Raw genomic sequence first — 25,343 nt, 5'->3', positions numbered from 1 at the left:
TCATATTGGGCTAGAAAAGCCGTTGATTTGTTCGTATAATGCTGGTGACATCTAGTCAAAACCAGACCGGAGCAGTACACTACCGGTTTAGAATATGATCATGTACTGACAACTAAGCGCTGAAATTCATGCCGGGTTGTAATGAACACCAGTTTATCAGAAAAATATTTATAAATCCCTTATCATAAAAACAGCAAAAACAAAAGAAATATGCAAGGCTTTTCATGGGCTGCCAGTCCCTAAATCGAGGCTTTTCATGGGCTGCCAGGCTGCTGAGTTAAACCATTTTGCAAAGCCTTTTAAGATGGACCTCAATCTTTAACCAATCATCGGTTTAACTTTGACAAGTTCAGGGTCCATGGGATTGACTTTATCAAACGTTCGATGGGTCATACCAGGTTTACCTGGACGGAGTGGCTTACTTAAAGAGGCAGGATAACCCAGGGTTTTAGGTGAATACACCTGGCTTCCAAGCTCGGCTTGATAGCCTATTACAAGGGTTCAAACTCATTGTTCTTTGAGAAGCAAGGAGCCCCCAGGTAATATGTGAGCTGTGCTCAGTGGTTACCTATGTTTGAGCTATGCTTAATGCAACAGACTCTCTTTGGCTCCACATATTTCCTTTTGGCTTAAAGCCTATCAAGAGGTGTAGCCATGGTGTGAAGACAACCAAGCCCCCTAGTGATATCCCTTTGTGGTTTTAAACCGATCAAGAGGTGTAGCTATGGTTCGGATACGACCAAGCCCCCTAGTGATTTTGTTTATATCCGTGTGGCCGTATAGACCGGTTTAACAAAACTCCGCTTTGTCAGTAGAAGCTCTTGTAGGCTCACACATGATGTAAAAAGAACAGAGACCCCGCTTTATTCGAGGCTCCGGTTTATTATATAATATATACATTGTCATAAATATGTACATAAGAAGAGCCTGTGGCTCAAGTATAGTAAGGCCGAAGAAGAGCTATATTCCATGGTCGCTTGGTCTCCTCCTCCGATTTACATGAGTCTTTGTGCTCTCAAACATCAATGAGGTAGTATGACCCATTGTGCAGATTCTTGCTGACCACAAAAGGTCCTTACCAAGGTGGGGATAACTTGTGCATATCAGTCTGATCCTGGATGAGCCGAAGCACCAGATCGCCCTCTTGAAAAGTTCTAGTCTTAACCCGGCGGCTATGATAACATCGGAGATCTTGTTGATAAATCACCGAAAGTGCTGCTGCGAGATCACGCTCCTCATCTAACAGGTCCAGCGAGTCCTGGCGTGCCTTCTCATTATCAGCTTCAACATAAGCTGCCACACGGGGTGAGTCGTGACGGATGTCACTAGGAAGAACCGCCTCTGCTCCATAAACCATGAAGAAAGGCGTGTAACCCGTAGATCTGTTAGGTGTGGCGTTGATGCTCCATAACACAGAAGGTAACTCCTCCACCCAACAACCTGGTGTTTGCTTTAAAGGAACCATGAGCCGGGGTTTAATACCTCTCAAAATTTCTTGATTTACCCTCTCCGCTTGACCATTAGATTGGGGGTGAGCCACTGATGCTACATCAAGCCGGATGCTCTCATGCTGGCAAAATTCCTCCATCTCATCCTTTGACAGATTAGTACCATTATCAATTATAATACTGTGTGGAAAGCCAAACTGGAATATCACCTTTTTGATGAACTGAACCGCCGTGGCTGCATCACACTTACTGACTGGCTCTGCTTCTACCCATTTGGTAAACTTGTCAACTGCCACTAACAGGCGAGTCTTTTTGTACTAGGATCTCTTAAAGGGTCCAACCATATCAAGCCCCCAAGTTGCAAACGGCCAAGTGATTGGAATCATTCTCAACTCCTGAGCCGGAACATGAGCGCGACGTGCAAATTTTTGACAGCCGTCACACCTTTTGACTAAATCCTCAGCATCAGCATGAGCTGTCAACCAATAGAAACCCTGACGAAAAGCCTTAGCTACCAAGGATTTTGAACCGGCATGGTGACCACAATCTCCTTCGTGGATTTCCCGCAAAATCTCACAACCCTCTTGAGGAGACACACAACACTGAATTGCTCCTGTGACGCTATAATGATGTAACTCCCATTGACTATGGTCATTGACTTGGAACGCCGGATTATCTGTCGGGCCAAGATTTCATCCCCCGATAACTCGCCCCGGTTCATGTAAGCTAAGTATGGGACTGTCCAATCCGGTATAACATGCAAAGCTGCCACCAATTGGGCCTCCGGGTCAGGAATAGCCAACTCCTCTCTGTTGGTATCTTAACCGATGGATTGTGTAGGACGTCGAGGAAAACATTAGGTGGGACCGGTTTAGGCTGAGAGCCGAGGCGACTTAAAGCATCCGCCGCTTCATTCTTACGCCGGTCTATATGGTCAACTTGATAACCCTTGAACTGACCAACTACTATGTCCACCTCTCGTTGATATGCAACCATGAGTGGGTCCTTAGAATCCCAAGTGCCAGATACCTGTTGAGCCACCAGGTCCGAGTCACCGAAGCACTTAACCCGGCTTAAGTTCATCTCCTTAGCCATCCGAAGACCATGAAGTAGGGCCTCGTACTCAGCTGCATTGTCAGTACAAGGGAACATTAAACGAAGAACATAAAAAAACTTGTCACCTCGCGGGGAAGTTAATATAACTCCAGCCCCCGAGCCCTCCAATTTCCTGGACCCATCAAACTGAATAGTCCAATACGTGTTGTCTGGCTTTTCCTCTGGTGCCTGCAACTCTGTCCAATCATTGATGAAGTCCACAAGTGCTTGAGATTTGATTGTTGTGCGAGGTGTATACTTGAGCCTGTGAGGTCCAAGCTCAATAGCCCACTTGGCAATCCGGCCAGTTGCTTCTCTGTTTTGAATGATATCTCCCAGAGGGGCTGAACTGACCACTGTGATAGGATGCCCCTGAAAATAATGTTTGAGCTTCCGGCTTGCCATAAACACCCCATACACCAGCTTCTGCCAATGTGGATACCTCTGTTTTGATTCGATAAGCACCTCACTGATATAATAAACCGGCCGTTGAACCGGATATTCTTTTCCAGCCTCATTGCGCTCCACAACAATAGCCACACTAACAGCCCTGGCATTAGCAGCCACATACAGTAGTAAAGGCTCTTTATCGATTGGAGCTGCAAGCACAGGTGGTTTAGCTAACTGCCTTTTTAGATCCTCAAACGCTTTATCAGCCGCATTGCTCCAGACAAAGTCATCCGTTTTCTTTAACATCTGGTATAAAGGGATAGCCTTCTCCCCGAGACGACTAATAAACCGGCTCAAAGCTGCAATCCGGCTGGCTAAATGTTGAACATCATTGATACACGCCGGTTTAGCCAAAGACGTGATTGCTGAAAAAAATTTCAGATTAGCCTCAATGCCCCTATTTGATACCAGAAAGCCCAAGAGTTTGCCTGCCGGGACACCAAAGACACATTTGTCCGGATTGAGCATCATCTTGTAAACCCGAAGGTTGTCAAAGGTTTCTCTCAGGTCATCTATCAATGTTTCCTCTTTCTTGGACTTTATCACCATATCATCCACATATGCATGAACATTGCGCCCAATCTGCTTATGAAGACAATTCTGAACACAGAGTTGATAAGTCGCCTGGGCACTCTTGAGCCCAAAGGGCATGGAGACATAGCAAAAGGCTCCAAAAGGAGTTATAAAAGTTGTCTTCTCCTGGTCCTTAACTGCCATTTTGATCTGATGATAACCAGAATAAGCATCCAAAAAACAGAAGCGATCACAACCCGCCGTAGCATCAATAATCTGATCAATACGAGGAAGGGTAAAGGGATCTGCTGGGCAAGCCTTGTTCAAGTCTGTGTAATCCACACACATACGCCAAGTGTCGTTTTTCTTGAGAATCAGCACCGGATTAGCCAACCATTCCGGGTGAAAGACCTCCATGATAAACCCTGCGGCCAACAACCGAGCTACCTCTTCACCAATAGCCTTGCACCTTTCTTCAATGAAATGGCGGAGAAACTGTCTGACCGGTTTAAACTTAGGATCAATATTAAGTGTGTGCTCAGCGAGTTCCCTCGGTACACCTAGCACGTCAGAAGGCTTCCATGCAAAGATGTCCCGGTTCTCACGGATGAACTCGATGAGCGCGCTTTCCTATTTGGGATCCAAGTTAGCGCTGATGCTGAACTGCTTGGATGAATCGCCAGGAACAAAATCAACCATCTTAGTGTCTATGGCCGATTTAAACTTCAACGCCGGATCGTGCTCCGTAGTTGGCTTTTTCAAAGAAGGCATATCTGTCGGATCAACCTTGTCCTTGTAAAACTTCAGCTCTTCCGTGGCACAAATCGACTCAGCATAAGCCACATCACATTCCTCGCATTCCAAAGCAATCTTCCTGCTCCCATGTACTGTGATAGTCCCCTTATGACCTGGCATCTTAAGCTGCAGATAAACATAACACGGCCTCGCCATGAACTTGGCATAAGCCGGTCGCCCAAACAGAGCGTGATACGGACTCTTGATTTTCACTACCTCAAAAGTTAATGTTTCTGACCTTGAATCATGGTCATCTCCAAAGGCCACCTATAGTGCTATCTTGCCCATCGGATATGCAGACTTACCTGGCACCACACCATGGAAAACGATGTTCGACGGTTTAAGATTCTTATTTGTCAACCCCATACGACGGAAGGTATCATAGTAGAGAATATTGATACTGCTTTCCCCATCCATGAGCACTTTGGTGAACTTGTACCCCCCAACCTGGGGTGCCACCACTAAGGCCAGATGACCTGGATTATCACAGGAGCAAACTTCTCATCATAGTCAATTCCATAAGTTCGACTATATCCTTTGGCGATCAATCTGGCCTTATATCGTTCCACCTTCCCCTCAGTTCTTCCAACTCTTCTATCATTGCTTCACGCCACTTCAGATCTTGCTTTGTAGCCTTCCAATCCTTTGAGATTGACAGTTTGAAGAGAGGCAACAAACAATCTATAGGAAGGAGAAAAAGCCTCATAAGACACAAAATTTTCAATGTCATGATCAAAAACATCTGGTGGTAAAGCCTTCTGTGCCACTTCATGTGTCCCTTTTCACAACGCAATAGGCAGTTCCACTGTGTCAGATGAGCTTGCATCACTGCCTTGCTGCCCCCCTGCACTTGTGGCTGCCGCCATGAATATACCAGACGTGTGTCATTTGAGCTATGCACTTGTGGCACTTGTGGCTGCCGTCGAGAGTACACTAGGGGAATCTCCTGCCATCGATCTCAAACAGGGAGCTGGAGATTACCAATCTGAATGGAACCCACTGTAGGCTGGACCTGAACCTGCACATCACCATCAGTGAGAGTACCAACCGAAATTGTACCCACAGTTGGTTGGGCTTGAACATGAACATCATCATCAGTGTTAGTGCCCACAGAATCATCCCGAGAATGAGATACAACCTTCTCCCCCCCTTGACCATCCTGCACAGAGTGTAAGTGGTCAAGCTCTACAAACAACAGACTTAGGTCTGTCGGCCCACCATAGAATGGCTCTGACTCCCTGAAAGTGACATCCATACTTATAAATCGGCGTTTCTCAGAGGGACACCAACATTTGTACCCCTGCTAACTCGGAGCATAGCCCAGAAAAACACACTTCACTGCCCGCTGATCTAGCTTCCCAATAGAAGGTTGGTGATCACGAACAAAGCAGGTACTGCCAAACAACTTTGGGGGAACAACAAACTTATTTTCTCCAAACAGCAATTCACATGGCGATTTCATGCCGAGTATCCTTGAAGGTGTCCGGTTGATCAGGTATGTGCTGTGGTAACTGCTTCACTCCACAAGAACTTGGGCACATTCATGGTAAACATCAATGACTAAGCAACCTCAAGAATATGTCGATTCTTCCTTTCTGCCACTCCATACTGAGGGGGGGGTGTCTGGACAAGAAGTTTGATTAAGAATACCTTGGTCAGACAAGAAGGCCCCAAAGATGTTGTTTGTGCCATTGTTAGTCCTGATCACCTGCACCTCCTCCTCAAACTGATTCTTTACCAAGGCATGGAAATCCTGAAAATGGTTGAACACCTCATCCTTGTGATGCATCAAATAAATCCAAGTCATACGAGTATAGCAGTCAATAAAGGTAACAAAGTACTTCATCCCATGAACTGACACAATCAAGTCTTCCATACATCTGAATGAATAAGCATAAAAGGAGATATGCTCCTAAGCCTCTTACTCACATATATGTCTCTTGTGTGTTTGCATCTTCGCAAGCATCACATGTCAGCTTTCCCATGCCTATTCCACACATAACATCTGGAAATATTGTACCCATCTTATCAAAAGAGACATGTCCCATCCTGCAGTGATGGATCATCGCCTGCTTCTCCTTGTACTCCATGGTTGCAGCACAAACCAAGTCCGGCTGCACCCCCTTGTCCATATACCAGAGTCTCCTATGCCTGGTGCCAGTCCCAACCCCTGCCTCGCATGTCGCTCCTAAATCTCGCAATTGAATATGTCAAGGATCACATGATAGTCTATTTGATCAATGAGAGCACTGAAAGAGACCAAATTGATAGGAAAAGCTGGCACATGTAAAACTGAGGATAGGGAGATGGTCGGAGTGCACTTTACTGTACCAACCCCAATGACAGGCTGTTTTGTGCCATCAGCTGTTTGTATAGTGCCCGTGTGAGAAGGAGGATGCTTATTGTAAGACTCGAACACGCAGGATTTGCCCGCAACATGCCTAGATGCTCCAGAGTCTAGAACCCATTCTGGACCATTCTCATTAGTAGCAAGAGATGCCTTTTCTGGATTATCTTCATTAGTGAAGGTCCAGTGAGCACAATCTCCATTGCGAGCATTCAAGCCTGTAGTTTGGAGCTGTGATATGAAAGCATGAAGCTCCTCTAACTCAACCCTCAACTTAACGGTCTGAGCATCCTTCTCATGTGTCGCCCCCTCGTCTGTTTCCTTGCCAGCCTGGATTTCCTCCACCTTCCTCTTGAGGCTTTCCAATTCCTCCCTGAGCCTCTCAACCTCTGCTACAGTCATGTTGTATTCCTTCTCTGACCCTGCACCGGCCTTCTCTGCACTGTCCTCACCACTCTTCTCTAGATTAGCATCACCCCTTCTCATGTCATCATCCCCTAGATACTCCTTGACTGCATGGTGAGCACCAACCGCAGCTATGGTATCACCCATCTCCTCCAGAACAACAATATTCTTGGCCCTGCCAGCAGCACCATCGGCCCCTACAAAAGGTGCCTCGATGGTCACAAGATGGCATCCCCTGCCGACCTACTGCTCCATCAAGAAGAGCATGTCCTTGAGCGTGAGGCTCTGCCCCTCAAGCCATTCTCCTCTACAATCAGCAGCAGCAGCTCCAACACACAACACCTCGTTCACTTATAGCAGCAACAAAACCAGCAACTCAGATGCCCAGCAGCAGCTCCAGCAGCTACAACACACAGCAACACTCAAGTGCAAGTAGCAACAACAGCCTCTTCCTCCTTCCTCTGCAAACACCAGCAGCAAGCACAGCAGACCAGCACCAACCACCAACACACAGTTGCACCCTTCTCCAGCAGAACAGCAGCAGCAGTAGAAGCAAAGCAACAATAAGCAGCAGCAGTGCAATTCAGAAACAATAGCAGTTTGTCACGTCCTTCCTTTACCAATCTGCAACAACAACAGCTCGTCTGCATCCTCCCGCGCAGAAATAGCAGCTCGTCTGCTTCACCTCCTCTGCTCCAGTAGGCGCACTCAAGTGCGAGCAGCAGCAGGAGAACCCTTCTTCTTTCCCCTGGTGTAGACGCTCCTTTCTTCTGGCCTCTCCTACCAAGCTTGCCGCCTCCAACTCGCCAGACCCAGCCAGCCGCCATCGCCCATGCAGCTCCTCTTGCAGCGCCATGCCGCTTAGTCACGCACGCACGCGCGCACACAGACACGCCCGCCCAGATGTGCCACCGCCTCCTCGCCGGACCCTGCTGCTGGCTGGCGACTAGGCCACTGTCGCCGTCGTCCCCAGTACCTCTCCTGCGTCTGATACCATGTTGAATCGGGAAATAAGTACCTTCAGACGAGGTTTTTTCTCATGTCTGGTGGCTCGAGTAGGTGCACTCTGTGTGTGGCGGCTCACTTGGGAATAGGTGGACTGGATGCCCCCTTCTTGGTCAGCTCCTCCACATGGGCTTGGGCCCTAAGTGACAAAGTATGGTGGGCTTGGGCCCATACTGGTTCAACACTTTCTTTTTTCAACCTTTCATGAAAACCTATATGCACGACAGGCTTCTTAAATAATATAGTGGAGACTGACACCACAATCCTCTTTAAATACGTACATGGAAAACAACAACTGAATGCTGCAGAGTTGTTAGTGGATGTGCAGCAGCAGAAATTTAGTGATACTAAACTACATACTATGTTAACCCTCATCAATGCTAAATTGTTCACATATCTCAGGGAGTTTTCCACTCTCAGTTGAGCAACTGAGTATATTTTGGCGGGAAAAAGATGACGAGTCAGAATGGGTGAGTCCTTATTTAGCTTCTAACCCATCTCCCAGATTTCATCGCACTTAATTATTTTTTATCCTATGGTAGTGTGTTGTACGAGTTGTCCATAGTTATTTGGATTACTTAAACAAGGACATATCAGTATGCAGCAGATCTGTAGTGTCACATCCCTAGTTCTGGCCTGTCCTATGCCTGCTTCCATCTGAGCATCATGTTTAAATTTTTGAAACCTGAACTGAGGAATTCAGAAGCCTCAAAACCCTAAATAAAAGAAGGGCAAAAACCCTAAAATCTCATCCATTGTTCCAAAATGCTCTTCTTAGATGTTTAATATTTTTGGCAAGGGTTTTGATCCAAACCAAAAATAATGAACATTTTAAAAGGATTTATTTTGGGACTTTGAATTTAAATCAATACTATTTTGAATTTGAACTTATATCCAAATATTACTGAATATATGTTCAAATAACTGAAACATTTTTATGTGCTTTGGTATAATTCCATTGTGCTAAATAAAATGTTCAGGGGAATTTTGTCACTTTCTTTGAATTTGTTTTATTTCAAAACAGTGGCAAAAGATTAAATAAAAACAAAACAGAAGAGAAATATGAAACATAACAGAACTTACCTGGCGCCCACTTACCTGGCCCAGCTCCTCCAGCGGCCCAGCCCAGCCCATCTACCTCGCCGCTCGTCGTCTTCCTCTGCCAGTAGGCAGAGGCGAGGCGTGGCGCGCGCCCGAGAGCCCCGGCCACCTCCTGCTTCACGCTGGAGGCCGCCCTTCGTCCTAATCCACACCACGGAGCGCCACGCAGCCCTGGCTCTCTCTCACTCTCTCCCTCGCCTCATCCTCTCCTCTGCTCTCTCTCCCTCTCTGCCCGAGCGGAGCTCGTCGCCACCGACGCTGTTCGCCGCGGCCACAGCCACCCCCTCGCTCCCTCTCCACACCCCTGAGCTCCGTCCCGACCCCATGGAGCTGCACACCGACGCACGCGACCAGAGGAGGCCCCAGTCGACCGGAGCGTCGTCGTCTTCATCTCCGGTGCCCGGAGATCGCCGTCGTAAATTCGCGTCGTCCAGAGCTTCCCCGACCTCGTCGTCGACTCTGCTAGTCCCTACGTGAGCCACTCTTATTTTTCCCCCTGGAATCCCCGTCGTTCCCCTCCCCTAGCTAGCTTCCCCACCTCGGCCGAGAGCTTCTCGCCGCCGGCCATGGCGTGGCCGTGGCCACAGCCACCGCAGCTCGCTCCCGAGCCCACCATCGTGCTCAGCACGATCGCATGAACCCGTAGACACCCACAACGCCTCCTGCCGTGCTCCCTAACACCGACCACGAGCTCGCCCGAGCTCCGGCCGCCGCCAAGGTCGACGCCGTGCTCAACTCCGGCCACCTCGCGGCCTCCCGCCCGTTCCTTTGGATGCGGAGGAGCAAGAGCTTCTCCCTAGTGCACTCAGCGCACCAAACCACCGCTCGTAGCGCCAAACGCGCCACCACCCGAACTCCGGCCGCCGCTCACGAGCTCGCCGTCGTCGGTACCGGCCATCACCGGCACGGCCACCACCACCGTTCGATGCGCACGAGTCCCAGCTCGCCGTAGAACCCAACCGCACCCTAAACCGTGCCCTGTAGCGCGAACCCGATGCGTTTCCGCCGCTCCGTTGGTCGTCACCGGCGAAACTCCGGCGGGAGCTGACGTGGCTCCGTCATTAGGAGCTAACCCAGCTGGTTAATCAACCTACAGACACTGACAGTGGGCCCCACCCCTGGTCAAACCCCAGCCAGCGCTGGGTTTGACCGGGATTAGCTCCTGTGTCACTGACGTGTGGCCCCCACACGTCAGGTTTGACCCTGGGCGACCCAGTTGACCTGCTGACCTCAGCCTTACGCCATGCTGACGCAATATTCCTTTTCTGGAATTTAGTTCATTTTATAAATATTCAGGAAATTCCAGAAAATTGTAAAAACTTCTAAAAATCATAGAAATTCAACCGTAACTCCAAATTAAATAAATTATATATGAAAAATTATCAGAAAAATTCAAGGAATCCATCTGTACCATTTTCATGCATGTTAGAACAACTTATAGCTGCTGTTTAGCACAAATCAATTAAATGGCATTTGAATAATCACATATGGAGTTTGAATTTGAATCTTGTATTCAAACCAACTTCATTTAATCTGTTGCTAGTTGCATTAGCCCAAAACACATTCATATTGCCATGTCATAGCATGCATCATATTGTGCATTGCATTGATTGTATTTCTTCTTTGTTGCCGGTATCTGTTCCCTCCCGGTAGACGATGTTCCGACGTTGTGATCGTTGACACTGATGAAGACTCAATGTTATCTTCAGAAGTGCCAGGCAAGCAAAACCCCCTTGTTCATTCCGATAAAATCCCACTCTCTCGCTCCTGCTCTCTTTTACTGCATTAGGACAATACCGATTCATCTGTTACTTGCTGCGGTAGCTGAACCCCTTTATCCTTGCATGACCTGTCATTGCCACAGTAAACAAATGAAACCCACTAGCATGAGTAGGAGTTGTTTGAGCCCTGTTGTGCCTACTCATTCATGCTTGTTTGTCATGCCTGCTACTGCTTAGAGTTGAGTCAGGTCTGATTCATCGGGGATGAATCAGAGGTGTGTGAACATGTCCTACTGTTAAGAGCTAAGTGTGTGAACACGATTTGGTAAAGGTAGCGGTGAGAGGCCATGTAGGAGTACATGGTGGGTTGTCTCATTGCAGCCGTCCTCAGGAACTGAGTTCTGTGTTTGTGATCCATGATTCAGCTACTACCACGCATTGGGCCCGAAACCAATGGACCCTCTCGGCTTCTTAATCACCCTTGTCCTCTGTCCAGGAGTTGCAAGTAGTTTCTGGTGTTTGTAGTATGCTGGAGGCCGTGCGCAGCGCTGACCGGAGGGGTGGGCTGTGATGCGGTAGGCACGTGGCCGGGTAAACCGGGCGCCCGTTTGGTGTCACGGAACCCTGTTCACATCGTTTGGGGCTGTGAGCGAAACTCCGGCCGGATCTCCTCATGGATGGAACCCGAATAGGCGATAAACCTGGACTAGAGACTTGAGTGTTTAGGCAGGCCGTGGCCGACACCCACGTTGGGCTTCCGCTTGAAGGTTGCCGAGTACATGTCGTGTAAACGGCGGTAAGTGGTGAGAGCGTGTGTGAAGAAGTACACCCCTGCAGGGTTAACATCATCTATTCGAATAGCCGTGTCCGCGGAAAAGGACTTCTGGGTTGCTTATATCAGTTCATAGACAAGTGAAAGTGGATACTCTAAAATACGCAAGATAAGCGTGAGTGCTATGGATGGCGTTCTCGTAGGGAGACAGGAGCGGATCCATAGTGGTGTATTGATATGGTGAATATGTGGACTCGTGTGCGCCACCTCAAAAGAGTCGCTTGCAGTCGTAGTTTAGGATAGCCACCGAGTCAAAGCTGGCTTGCTGCAGTTAAACCCCACCACCCCTTTGTTGATAATGATGCATATGTAGATAGTTCTGATGTAAGTCTTGCTGGGTACATTTGTACTCACGTTTGCCTATTTTATGTTTTGCAGAGAGACTTCGGTCTCACTAGTAGTTTCGCGTGGACTTCGACGTTTAGCTTGATACCTCAGCTACGATCTTGTGCCCTCGGCAGGATCTGATAGATAGTCAGGCTTCTCAGCCTTTTTCATTTATAGATGTCTGTACTCAGACATGATAGCTTCCGCTTGTGCTTTGACTTGTATGCTCTGATTGTTGGGTCATGAGACCCATGTTTGTAATGTCTCGCTCCTCGGAGCCTATTGAATAAACTACTTGAGTCGTAGAGTCATTTTGTGATGCCATGTTGTATTGCACATATCGAGCATATTGTGTATGTTATTGAAATGCTTGGTATGTGTGGGATCTGACCATCTAGTTGTTTATCTTTAGTAGCCTCTCTTACCGGGAAATGTCTCCTAGTGTTACCGCTGAGCCATGGTAGCTTGCTACTGCTCTGGAACACTTAGGCTGGCCGGCATGTGTCCTTCTTCGTTCCTGTGTCTGTCCCTTCGGGGAAATGTCACGCTTTGAGTACCGGAGTCCTGTTAGCCCGCTACAGCCCGGTTTACCGGAGTCCTGCTAGCCCAGTGCTACAGCCCGGACCCACTTGCTGATGACCGACACGTTCGAAGCTGGGTCATGGATGCCTGTCCCTGTAAGTCTGTGCCACTTTGGGTTTACGACTAGTCATGTCAGCCCGGGCTCTTTATCATATGGATGCTAGCGACACTATCATATACGTGAGCCAAAAGGCGCAAACGGTCCCGGGAAAAGGTAAGACGACACCCGTGGGGATACCGTGCGTGAGGCCGCAGAGTGATATAAGGTGTTACCAGCTAGATCGATGTGACATCGAGTCGGGGACCTGACACAAACCAACTTCATTTAATCTGTGGCTAGTTGCATTAGCCCAAAACACATTCATTTTGCCATGTCATGATCATGCATCATATTGTGCATTGCATTGATTATGTTTCCTTCTGTGTTACCGGTATTTGTCCCCTCTCGATAGACGTGATACCGATGATGTGATCGTTGACACTGATGAAGACTCAATGTTATCTTCAGAAGTGCCAGGCAAGCAAAACCCCCTTGTTCATTCCGATACAATCCTACTCTCTCGCTCCTGCTCTCTTTTACTGCATTAGGACAACATCGATTCATCTGTTACTTGCTGCGGTAGCTGAACCCCTTTATCCTTTGCATGACCTGTCATTGCCACAGTAAATAGATGAAACCCACTAGCATGAGTAGGAGTTGTTTGAGCCCTGTTGTGCCTACTCATTCATGCTTGTTTGTCATGCCTGCTACTGCTTAGAGTTGTGTCAGGTCTGATTCATCCGGGATGAATCAGAGGTGTGTGAACATGTCCTACTGTGTGTGAGCTAAGTGTGTGAACACGATTTGGTAAAAGGTATCGGTGAGAGGCCATGTAGGAGTACATGGTGGGTTGTCTCATTGAAGCCGTCCTCAGGAACTGAGTTCTGTGTTTGTGATCCATGATTCAGCTACTACCATACATTGGGCCCTGAAATATGACCCCGCTCGACTTCTTATTCACCCTTGTCCTCTGTCCAGGAGTTGCAAGTAGTTTCTGGTGTTTGTAGTATGCTGGAGGCCGTGGACAGCGCTGACCGTAGGGGTGGGCTGTGATGCGGTAGGCACGTGGCCGGGTATACCGGGCGCCCGTTTGGTGTCACGGAACCCTGTTCACATCGTTTGGGGCTGTGAGCAAAACTCCGGCCGGATCTCCTCATGGATGGAACCCGAATAGGCGATAAACCTGGACTAGAGACTTGAGTGTTTAGGTAGGTCGTGGTCTACACCCACGTCGGCTTTCGCTTGAAGTCTGTCGAGCACATGTCGTGTGCAGACGCTAAGTGGTGGAAACATGTATGAAGAAGTACACCCCTGCAGGGTTAACATCATCTATTCGAATAGCCGTGTCCGCGGTAAAGGACTTCTGGGTTGCTTATATCAGTTCATAGACAAGTGAAAGTGGATACTCTAAAATACGCAAGATAAGCGTGAGTGCTATGGATGGCGTTCTCGTAGGGAGACGGGAGCGGATCCATAGTGGTGTATTGATATGGTGAATATGTGGACTCGTGTGCGCCACCTCAAAAGAGTTACTCGCAGTCGTAGTTCAGGATAGCCACCGAGTCAAAGCTGGCTTGCTGCAGTTAAACCCCACCATCCCTTTGTTGATAATGATGCATATGTAGATAGTTCTGATGTAAGTCTTGCTGGGTACATTTGTACTCACGTTTGCCTATTTTATGTTTTTGCAGAGAGACTTCAGTCTCACTAGTATTTCCGCGTGGTCTTCGAAGTTTAGCTTGTTACCTCAGCTACGATCTTGTGCCTCGGCAGGATTTGGTAGATAGTCAGGCTTCTCAGCCTTTTTCATTTATAGATGTCTGTACTCAGACATGATAGCTTCCGCTTGTGCTTTGAATTGTATGCTCTGAATGTTGGGTCATGAGACCCATGTTTGTAATATCTCGCTTCTTGGAGCCTATTGATAAATTACTTGAGTCATAGAGTCATGTTGTGATGCCATGTTGTATTTGCACATATCGAGCATATTGTGTGTATGTTATTGAAATGCTTGGTATGTGTGGGATCTGACCATCTAGTTGTTTATCTTTAGTAGCCTCTCTTACCGGGAAATGTCTCCTAGTGTTTCCACCGAGCCATGGTAGCTCGCTACTGCTCCGGAACACTTAGGCTGGCCGGCATGTGTCCTTCTTCGTTCCTGTGTCTGTCCCTTCGGGGAAATGTCACGCGATGAATACCGGAGTCCTGTTAGCCTGCTACAGCCCGGTTCACCGGAGTCCTGCTAGCCCAGTGCTACAGCCTGGATTCACTCGCTGATGACCGACACGTTCGATGCTGGGTCATGGATGCCTGTCCCTGTAAGTCTGTGCCACTTTGGGTTTACGACTATCCATGTCAGCCCGGGCTCCTTATCATATGGATGCTAGCGACACTGTCATATACGTGTGCCAAAAGGCGCAAACGGTCCCGGGCTAAGGTAAGGCGACACCCGTGGGAATACCGTGCGTGAGGCCGCAAAGTGATATGAGGTGTTACATGCTAGATCGATGTGGCATTGAGTCGGGGTCCTGACATGTAGTTTGCAATTTTGTCAACTTAAGAATATAGTTGGCCGTGGTAGGATCTGAAATGTTTTCCAGCGAATGGTATTTTTCATGTACATAGTAATTATTGACTAAATCATGTTAATCACTAATATCCGTATATTTCCATGATTTTTGTTTCAACCCATGCTGACATATAATATTCTTATTGCAGATCAAAGCAAATGATAGTACTGATCTAGAGGAAGGATATGATAGTTCAAAAGATGAAGTTTCATCGGTTTCCTCATACAGCCCTTCCAAATCAAATACAGACTTTCCCATCAGGAACTTAACATCGACGCACTCCTTATCATCATGTCTTTCCATGAATGAAGCATTTTATTCTTAGGGAGAGCGCCCCACTTTCCCACATATAATACAATTCCTCGATTGTCAGTGTCCGAGATTTCTGATGACCATGGTGGAGGTAAAGAGTGAACCTTATTGTTTCTGTGGGACTGCTAGAGCTGCGATATTCACAAGGAAATACCGTTTTCATACTGTTAAATTGTGCTCTATAGGATTCTATCTGCCTTCTAATGATTAAAGCTGTCTCATCTTACATATTGTCATATTATTTTTTAGTGTTTTAGCTCCTCGTTTTCTTTTCATACACAAGGACCTCTCTTCAGTTCTCCTTAATTTTTTTCAAATTGACTGGGCTTATTCCCCTTCCATTTCACAATGAAATAACGAGACTTACATTAGTCAGGTCTCCATGAAAATGCTACCTAATTGCCCTTTATGTAAAAAAAGTCATGGTTCTGTATGAACAAATTTTGATGAGCGTGTGTAAATGATTAATGGTAAATACTTGGGTCTTTAATGAAGTAAATAGCACAAACAAGAATGGTGTCACCTCTAAGGAAGCTAGATCATTTGCATTTGGATCATCATCCATCAAATGGTCAAAGATTTTTTCTAGATTCAGATCGCCCAAAAGATGACGTTGGACTCCCTCTCATGCCAAAACATGTTGAACTGTCTGGATGTAAGCTGATACATCTCCATTGTATCTACTTTTCCAAACACTTTTGCCCTTGTTTTGGACTCTAACTTGCATGATTTGAATGGAACTAACCCAGACTGACGTTGTTTTCAGCAGAATTGCCATGGTGTTATTTTTGTGCATAAATGAAAATTCTCGGAATGACCTGAAAATCAACGAAGAATTATTTTGGAATATACAAAAAAACTGGAAGAAAGATCCACATCAGGGGGCCCACACCTTGTCCACGAGGGTGGGGGGCACGCCCTACCCCCCCTGGGCGCGCCCCTGCCTCGTGGGCCCCCTGATGCTCCACCGACCTCAACCTTGACTCCATATATTCACTTCCGAGGAGAGAAAAATCAGAGAGAAGGTTTCATCGCATTTTATGATATGGAGCCGCCGCCAAGCCCTAAACTCTCTCGGGAGGGCTAATCTGGAGTCCGTTCGGGACTCCAGAGAGGGGAATCCGTCGCCATCGTCATCATCAACCTTCCTCCATCACCAACTTCATGATGCTCACCGCCGTGTGTGAGTAATTCCATCCTAGGCTTGCTGGACGGTGATGGGTTGGATGTGATTTATCATGTAATCGAGTTAGTTTTGTTAGGGTTTGATCCCTAGTATCCACTATGTTCTGAGATTGATGTTGCTATGACTTTGCTATACTTAATGCTTGTCACTAGGGCCCGAGTGCCATGATTTCAGATCTGAACCTATTATGTTTTCATCAATATATGAGAGTTCTTGATCCTATCTTGCAAGTCTATAGTCACCTATTATGTGTTATGATCTGTTAACCCCGAAGTGACAATAATCGGGATACTTACCGATGATGACCATAGTTTGAGGAGTTCATGTATTCACTATGTGTTAATGCTTTGGTCTGGTACTCTATTAAAAGGAGGCCTTAATATCCTTAGTTTCCAATAGGACCCCATTGCCACGGGAGGATAGGACAAAAGATGCCATGCAAGCTCTTTTCCATAAGCACGTATGACTATATTCGGAATACATGCCTACATTACATTGATGAACTGGAGTTAGTTCTGTGTCACCCTAGGTTACGACTATTACATGATCGATCGCATCCGGCATAATTATCCATCACCAATCCAATGCCTACGAGCTTTTCATATATTGTTCTTCGCGTATTTACTTTTCCATTGCTACTGTTACAATCACTACAAAACCCAAAAATATTACTTTTGCTACTGTTACCTTTTGCCACCATTACCACTACTATCATATTACATTGCTACTAAATACCTTGCTGCAGATATTAAGTTTCCAGGTGTGGTTGAATTGACAACTCAGCTACTAATACTTGAGAATATTCTTTGGCTCCCCTTGTTTCGAATCAATAAATTTGGGTTGAATACTCTACCCTTGAAAACTGTTGCGATCCCCTATACTTGTGGGTTATCAAGAACATTTTCTGGCGCCGTTGCCGGGGAGCATAGCTCTATTCTTTGAGTCACTTGGGATTTATATCTGCTTATCATTATGAAGAACTAGAAAGATCAAAGAACCAAGATTTTTCCCTCAACTACGAGGGGAGGTAAGGAACTGCCATCTAGCTCTACACTTGATTCACCTTCTGTTTTGAGTAAGCTTGCGACACCTAAACCTGCTTCTGCTATTAATTCTGATATGTCTCATGTTATTGATGATGCCACTTCTACTATGCATGATACTTATGATGAAACTACTTCTATGCTTGATACTACTGTGCCACTAGGTGAATTTCTTGATGAACAACTTGCTAGGGCTAGAGAGAATGAAATTATTGAAACTGATAATATTGATGAAAGTGATGATGAAGATTCTCCCCCTAGATATGAATTGCCCGTTGTTCCTGAGGGTTATGTTATGGATGAAGAAACTGCTAGAGACTTTCTTGCTTGCAATGATAGAAGTGATCTTAAGAAATTATTACCTAAGCTGAAAGAAAAAACTGTGAATGCTAGAATGAAATATGACCCTACTTATGCTACTTCACCTATCTTTATTACTGATAAGGATTATGATTTCTCTGTTGATCCCGAGTTAATTACTTTAGTTTTAATCTGATCCTTTCTATGGCTATGAATCTGAAACTGTTGTGGCATATCTTACTAAATTAATTGATATAGCTACCCTATTCACTAATGATGAGAAAACTCGCTACTATTATATCCTTAAATTATTTCCGTTCTCATTAAAGGGTGATGCTAAGATATGGTTTAATTCTCTTGATCCTGGTTGTGTGCGTAGTCCCCAGGATATGATTTACTACTTCTCTGCTAAATATTTCCCTGCTCATGAGAAACAAGTTGCTTTAAGGGAAATATATAATTTTGTGCAAATTGAAGAAGAGAGTCTCCCACAAGCTTGGGGGAGGCTTCTCCAATTACTTAATGCTTTGCCTGATCATCCTCTCAAGAAAAATGAAATACTTGATATCTTTTATAATGGACTAACCGATGCTTGCAGAGATTACCTGGATAGTTGTGTTGGTTGTGTTTTCAGGGAAATAACAGTTGATCAAGCTAAAATTCTATTGAATAATATGTTGACCAATGAAAATAATTGGACACTTCCTGAACCAACTCCTAAGCCAACTCCAAAGAAAAGGGGTATTCTATTTCTCAGTCCTGAAGATATACAAGAGGCAAAGAAATCTATGAAAGAAAAATGTATAAAAGCTAAGGATGTTAATAATTTACCTCCTGTTGAAGAAATACATGGTCTTAATTCATCACCTATTGAAGAAACACACAGTCTTGATAAGTCGACACAGGTACTAAAGGTAAATTCTCTCTATAGATTTGATGAAGGTGATATTCCTCGTAATAAGTCTGCTAGCCAATGCTTAGAAGAGTTTGATAATTTTATTGTTAAATAAGAAATTTTTAATGCTTATGTTGGTAGAAAATTGAAACATAATGCTTATATGATTGAACAATTGGGTGATTATATGTCTAGAGTTAAAAGTGAACTTAAACTCATTAGTAAACATGCTTCTATGGTTACCACTCAAGTATAACAAGTACTTAAAGCTCAGAATGATTTTCTCAATGAATTGAATAGTAAAAATAATAACTTTGCTGTTAGAGTTGCAACTAGAGGAGGTAAAGTGACTCAGGAACCTTTGTATCCTGAGGGCCATCCTAAGAGAATTAAGCAAGATTCTCATAGAACTACTATGGATGCACCTAGTCCTTCTAAAAGGAAGAGAAAGAAAAATGACAGGACTTTGCATGCTTCTAGTGAACCTGTTGTTGACACACCTAAGAATCCCAATGATATTTCTATTTCTGATGCTGAAACACAATCTGGTAATGAACATGAACCTAGTGATAATGTTAATGATGATGTTCATGTTGATGCTTAACCTAGCAATAGCAATGATGTAGATATTGAACCTGCTGTTGATCTTGATAACCCACAATCAAAGAATCAATGTTATGATAAGAGAGACTTTGTTGCTAGGAGGCACGGTAAAGAAAGAGAACCATGGGTTCAGAAACTCATGCCTTTTCCTCCTAAACCATCCAAGAAAAAGGATGATGAGGATTTTGAGCACTTTGCTAAAATGATTAGACCTATCTTTTTGCGTACGCGTTTGACTGATATGCTTAAAATGAATCCTTATGCTAAATATATGAAAGAAATTGTTACTAATAAGAGAAAGATACCGGAAGTTGAAATTTCCACCATGCTTGCTAATTATACTTTTAAGGGTGGAATACCAAAGAAACTTGGAGATCCAGGAGTACCAACTATACCATGCTCCATTAAAAGAAACTATGTTAAAACTGCTTTATGTGATCTTGGAGCCGGTGTTAGTGTTATGCCTCTCTCTTTATATCATAGACTTGATTTGAATAAGTTGACACCTACTGAAATATCTTTGCAAATGGCTGATAAATCAACTGCTATTCCTGTCGGTATTTGTGAGGATGCGCCTGTTGTGGTTGCAAACGTTACTATTTTAACGGACTTTGTTATTCTTGATATTCCCGAGGACGATAGTATGTCTATTATTCTTGGAAGACCCTTTTTGAATACTGTAGGGGCTGTTATTGATTGCACCAAAGGCAATGTCACTTTTCATGTTAATGGTAATGAGCATACGGTACACTTTCCGAGGAAACAACGTCAAGTCCACAGTATTAATTCTATAGCAAAAAATTTCAACAATTACTATTGGAGGTTTTGAATTTCCTCTTCCTACTGTCAAGAAGAAATATGATGTTCTTATTGTTGGGGATGTGCATATCCCCATTGAGGTAACCTAGTGTTATTCGAAATTTCTCCGGTTTCATGTTATTCGAAATGAGTTTGTTAACAAGACCTGATCAACCTTGTTAGTGGATTCCTTTTGATGAGCATGAGATGGATGAATTTAGAAAACACAACTCTCTGTACCCTCTTTTTACTTTCTGTTATTTATATTAAATAAAGAAAAAATAGTATTTTCTGTCTGTTTTCTAAATTATCCATGCAATAAAAAATACCTCGAAAATAAAAGTTCTCTAAATGCCCTGAAAATTAAATATGATTTTCTAGAATATTTGAGAATATCTGCCACTGAAAACACAGCAGGGGGAGCAACCACATGCCCACGAGGATGGAGGGCGCGCCCCACCCCTGGGCGCACCCCCTGCCTCGTGGACCCCACGTGGGTCCCCTCCACTTATTCTAGCTACCACACACTCCTTCTTCCTCCCACAAAAATCACCAACCAGCTCAAACCCGAGTTCAAGCTCATCTTGCTGCCATTTTCGATCTCCTAGCTCAAAGCTCCATTCACAAAACTACTTTGGGAGATTGTTCCTTGGTATGTGACTCCTCCAATGATCCAATTAGTTTTTCTTCATGTGCTTTATTCATTGCAAATTTTTGATGCTTAGGTGACCCTATTCTTGATCTTGCATGTCAAATTTATGTGGTCAAAAGTAGTTTTAATGCATGATATTGCCTCTAGGCACTTGTAGGAGTAGTTTCTATCAATTTTCTTGAGTTTGGTTCACTTTTATTTTGAAGTTACTAAAAATTTCAGAAATTTCCAGAAAAAGATGAAGAGATTTTTGAGGGGCTCGTCGAGCCGAAGCTCGAAGGATAAACAAAGTGAAGAGAACAAGAAGCCCAAGTACAATCTCCCTCGCACCGCGGAGGTTCAGCCGTGTGAATGGCCTTGTGATGATTTCTTGAGAGCAGCCGGGATTTATGATGATTTCTATGAATTGGCTGAGAATGCAGGCCTCACTGCCTTCCTCCACGACCAACGTGAACAGTATCTCTTACTCACCAATATCTTTGTGCAAAACTTTTATTTCCATGCTAGGAGCTCACCACCTATGGTGGAATTTTACTTATATGATGAGCATAAGGAGATGTCACTTCGTGATTTTTGTCGGGTTTGTTTGATCCCTTTTGAGGGCAGTGTAGAGGAACCACATCGTGACGATGTGGAAGGGTTTATTGATACAATTGTTGTAGGGGAAAAGCCGTGGTTTTGTCACGGCAAATGTCCTTGTGAAAGTACTTAGTCGTGGAGCCATCGCTAAGGGTTAGCTTAAAGGGGTTAAAGCGGACAAAGGACGCGAGAGTTTTATACTGGTTCAGCCCCTTACGATGAAGGTAAAAGCCTACTCCAGTTGTGATGGAATTGCTAGGGTTTCGATGACTAGGGAGCGAATCCGCTTTGCCTGTTTCTCAAGTTGTTGTGTGTTGTCCCTAAACCGCCGTCGGGTCGCCCCTTTATATACATAGGTCGACGCCCGCCGGTTTACAGAGTCCCGAGGCCGGATCATAAACGTGTCCGGCTCGGTCTCTACTCCTATCTTATCATACAAGCATACATCAATGTCGGTTTACATCTATAGGCTTTAACCCGCCTTTGGGCCTTGGGCCTCCATGAAGCGCCATCCTTCATATCTTCACGGGCTTCAAGTAAGGTAATCATCATGAGGATAACCCAGCCTCTCCTGGCCGGTTTATGTCCAGTAGTAATATCCCCAACATTAGGCCCCAGATTGATTTGAACTTGTTCATGTCAATCTTCAACACTTAGAAGAATTCCTCCCTTTGCACCTTCACATAGATCTTGTAAACCGCCGTGACGTCATCCTCCAGATTTTATAGTAAACCACCATGACGTCATCTGTTCATTTAAAGCCGAAGATACCTTTCATTTATGAGCATCCAACAATCAAAACGACAACCTCATTATATATCCATTTATTTGGGCTCCTCGATTCCCACGCCTGTAGCTTATCTCTTTACCCTTATAAATAGGGCCGAGGACCCCTTTCCCTTTCTTTCCTTTGCCTCTCCATCTCTTCTTCCTCCTTGCGATGCTCCTGCACCCGAGCGCCGCCGCCGTCGTCGAGATTCACCTTTGCCTCACCATTGGCCGCTGCATCGACCTGATCGCACAAGAGAGACGTGGCGCACCTCCGCTACTTCAACAGCCGCTGTAAGTCTCTCCCTTCTCTCCTCTGTAGATCCACTTAGGGTTCATATGGGTTCATGGCGCTCTATTCGTGTTCTTCGTATGTCCATAGATAGCAGACCTCATGCTTGATGCGTTTCGTGCAGTAACTATGATATTCCTTATCTCCGCCATTAAACCAAACTTTAAGCACATAAGAACTTGGTCTGGACCTTTTGTGAACTGCTTCAGGACCAAACTTTTTTAGGTCTAGATATTTTTTCTTTTCCTGACTTACGGTAGATCCAAAATTCCAATGCAAACTTGTGAAACCTGTTTTTCCTCACTTAGTCATTCCTGCCTTAGATCTATGTCTTCCTTATTTGTGTAGGTGGTTTATCCTTGTAGAAAGTACTCTGTCATATGCCATTAGTCCCCTTGTAAACCTCTCATCGCTTTTACCATTTATAAACACTCTGTCGTAGGTGGTTTATAACTTCCTCCGGTTTATCAATTTTACATCCATGAATTCCTTTTTCCTCAACCTGTTGTACTTTATGCATTGTCATTATGAATCATAAACCGGCAGTTATCTTTTCCAGCTCTTCACTTGCAATGGCCAAACAATTCTATTCCTGTAACTGGGCCCCCTTCTTGGGTTACAGAGGAGCAACTAAACGGATGTGTCAAAATTGGTACCTTACCGAAGAAGAATGAAATCCAGTGGCGAGTTCCTGGTCCGGAAAATCCTCCTACCCCCCAGAGATGGTGAAGTAGTAGTGTTTGCTGATCATATGGGCCATGGTTTTAAACCGCCTGGATCCAAGTTTTTTCGAGATGTACTTGCCAGCTTTCAGATCCACCCTCAGGGCATTGGACCCAACTCTGTATCCAATATCTGCAACTTTTAGGTGTTTTGTGAAGCCTATCTACAAGAAGAGCCGACTGTCGAGCTGTTCCGGGATTTCTTCCACTTCAACCGTCGCACTGAATCCGTAGACGGGCCCAATACTGAACTCGGTGGCGTCTCCATTCAGAAAAGGAAGGATGTTAGTTTTCCTCACGCCAAACATCACAATCACCCAAAGGAGTGGAATCAAACTTGGTTCTATTGCAAGGACACCTCTCCTGAAGATGAGAATCCTCTGCTGGGTTACCGTGCTCACCGGCTTGCCAATACTCATCTGCTTCCGCAACGACTAAGTGCCAAGGAACGGGCCTCGTATGCACCACAACTCGCCAAGCTTAGAGCTTTCATGGCCAACGGTTTAACAGGTGTGGACTTCGTTCGTTGCTGGATATCCTGGAGTATCTTGCCGTTAAGTCGCCGCTCCGGTTTAATGTGTGAGTATACCGGTGACGTAGAAGACTCCCAACGTCATATTGACATCCAGCTAACAGATGATGAAGTTACTGAGTCTGTCAAGAAAATGCTGAATGAACTGGAAGCTGTCTGTAGCAAGACCGGGCTAAGTCCCTTTTACAGACAGAACAAATCGCCTGCTGTAAGAATTATTTTGCTTCCGCTTTATACCTGATATTTTTGAACTGCAACTTTCAATATCCTCTGCTCATCTTTTAAACAGGGTGATGACCCGTTCTGGAAAAAGAAACCTCAAGAGAAAATGGTTAAGGCTCCTCGTCAAAAAACGAAGGCTGTCAAGAAATCTACTAAGAGGAAGGTAACTGAGCCAATCGGTTTAGAGCTTGATGACGACCCTGATGAACCAGATGCAGAGGTAGAACTTGATTCTCTCGGTTCACTTTTCATACACCTCATTGACAATGATATTTATTAGGATGACGCCGAGGGCAGCCAAGCTGACGAGGCAGAGGTAATTATCCTTCCCTCCGGTTCAGATCCTCTGCCAACACAAAAAATCCGTCAAGCAATCTGGAAAGTAAGATTTTCTCACCCCTAGCTTACTTGGACCCAAACTTTCTTTTGAAGAAGCAGCAACACGAAGCCTGCCTCACAACCCGTCATAGCGGCCAAGTAATTACTTCAACCGGTCTACCAAATACTCCGGTTCGGAAGCGCCAATCTGAGGTTTCAAATACTTCCAATACTTCTTACCCCAAGGAGGGTTATTTCCGACAGCCTCTTAATCTGTCCGATTCGAATTATCAGGGAACACCACCTTCATCATCCGGCGAATCAACTGCCACACAACTTCCACCCCTCAAGACCGTCCTTGGGTAAATGTCTTAAGCTGTCTCCTTTTGACGCTTTATTCTTATGTGCTATACTGATGTGTATATCTTCTCTTTCAGAGCCAAGGCCTGAGCCAGTAAGAAGGGTCGTGTAGACAAACCATCTGATGACCATGTGACAGTTGAACCGGCAAAAATTTCAGAACCGGAGAGAGCAACTGCTGATGCCACGCTTGATGAACTGCCACCCCCTGATCATGTTTCTACTAGACAAGTAGAAGTTGATACCGCAGTGCAAGCTGATAAACCGGCAAGTCCAGTCCATACTGATGATGGACCGTCTAGTCCGGTTAAGGCTACTGATATTCCATCAACTCTAGTAAAGGCTGCTGGCGACAAGGAAGATGAGGTTATCATTATTGGCGTTGGCCACACCTCCCCTGGTCATCCTGTTGTATTGGCAAAACATAGTGCCAAAGAAGAACGTGCTGCCATGGAGAAAGGCAAGTGGAGCACCGATTTATCAAGCTATGTCCACCTTAATGCCCAGGAGCTCCATTATGGTTTTTTGAA

The 25,343-nt window shown here is 45.3% G+C and overlaps 1 pseudogene; it reads left to right on the top strand.

The window, feature by feature from the left end:
• Positions 1–25,343, top strand: part of LOC119272131 — a 185,809-nt pseudogene that overhangs the window by 109,295 nt on the left and 51,171 nt on the right.

This window comes from Triticum dicoccoides, chromosome 3A (assembly GCF_002162155.2).
Source record: "Triticum dicoccoides isolate Atlit2015 ecotype Zavitan chromosome 3A, WEW_v2.0, whole genome shotgun sequence".
Lineage (NCBI taxonomy): Eukaryota > Viridiplantae > Streptophyta > Magnoliopsida > Poales > Poaceae > Triticum > Triticum dicoccoides.
The sequence above is the reverse complement of the archived record's forward strand: the minus strand, read 5'-3'. Positions and strand labels throughout refer to the sequence as shown.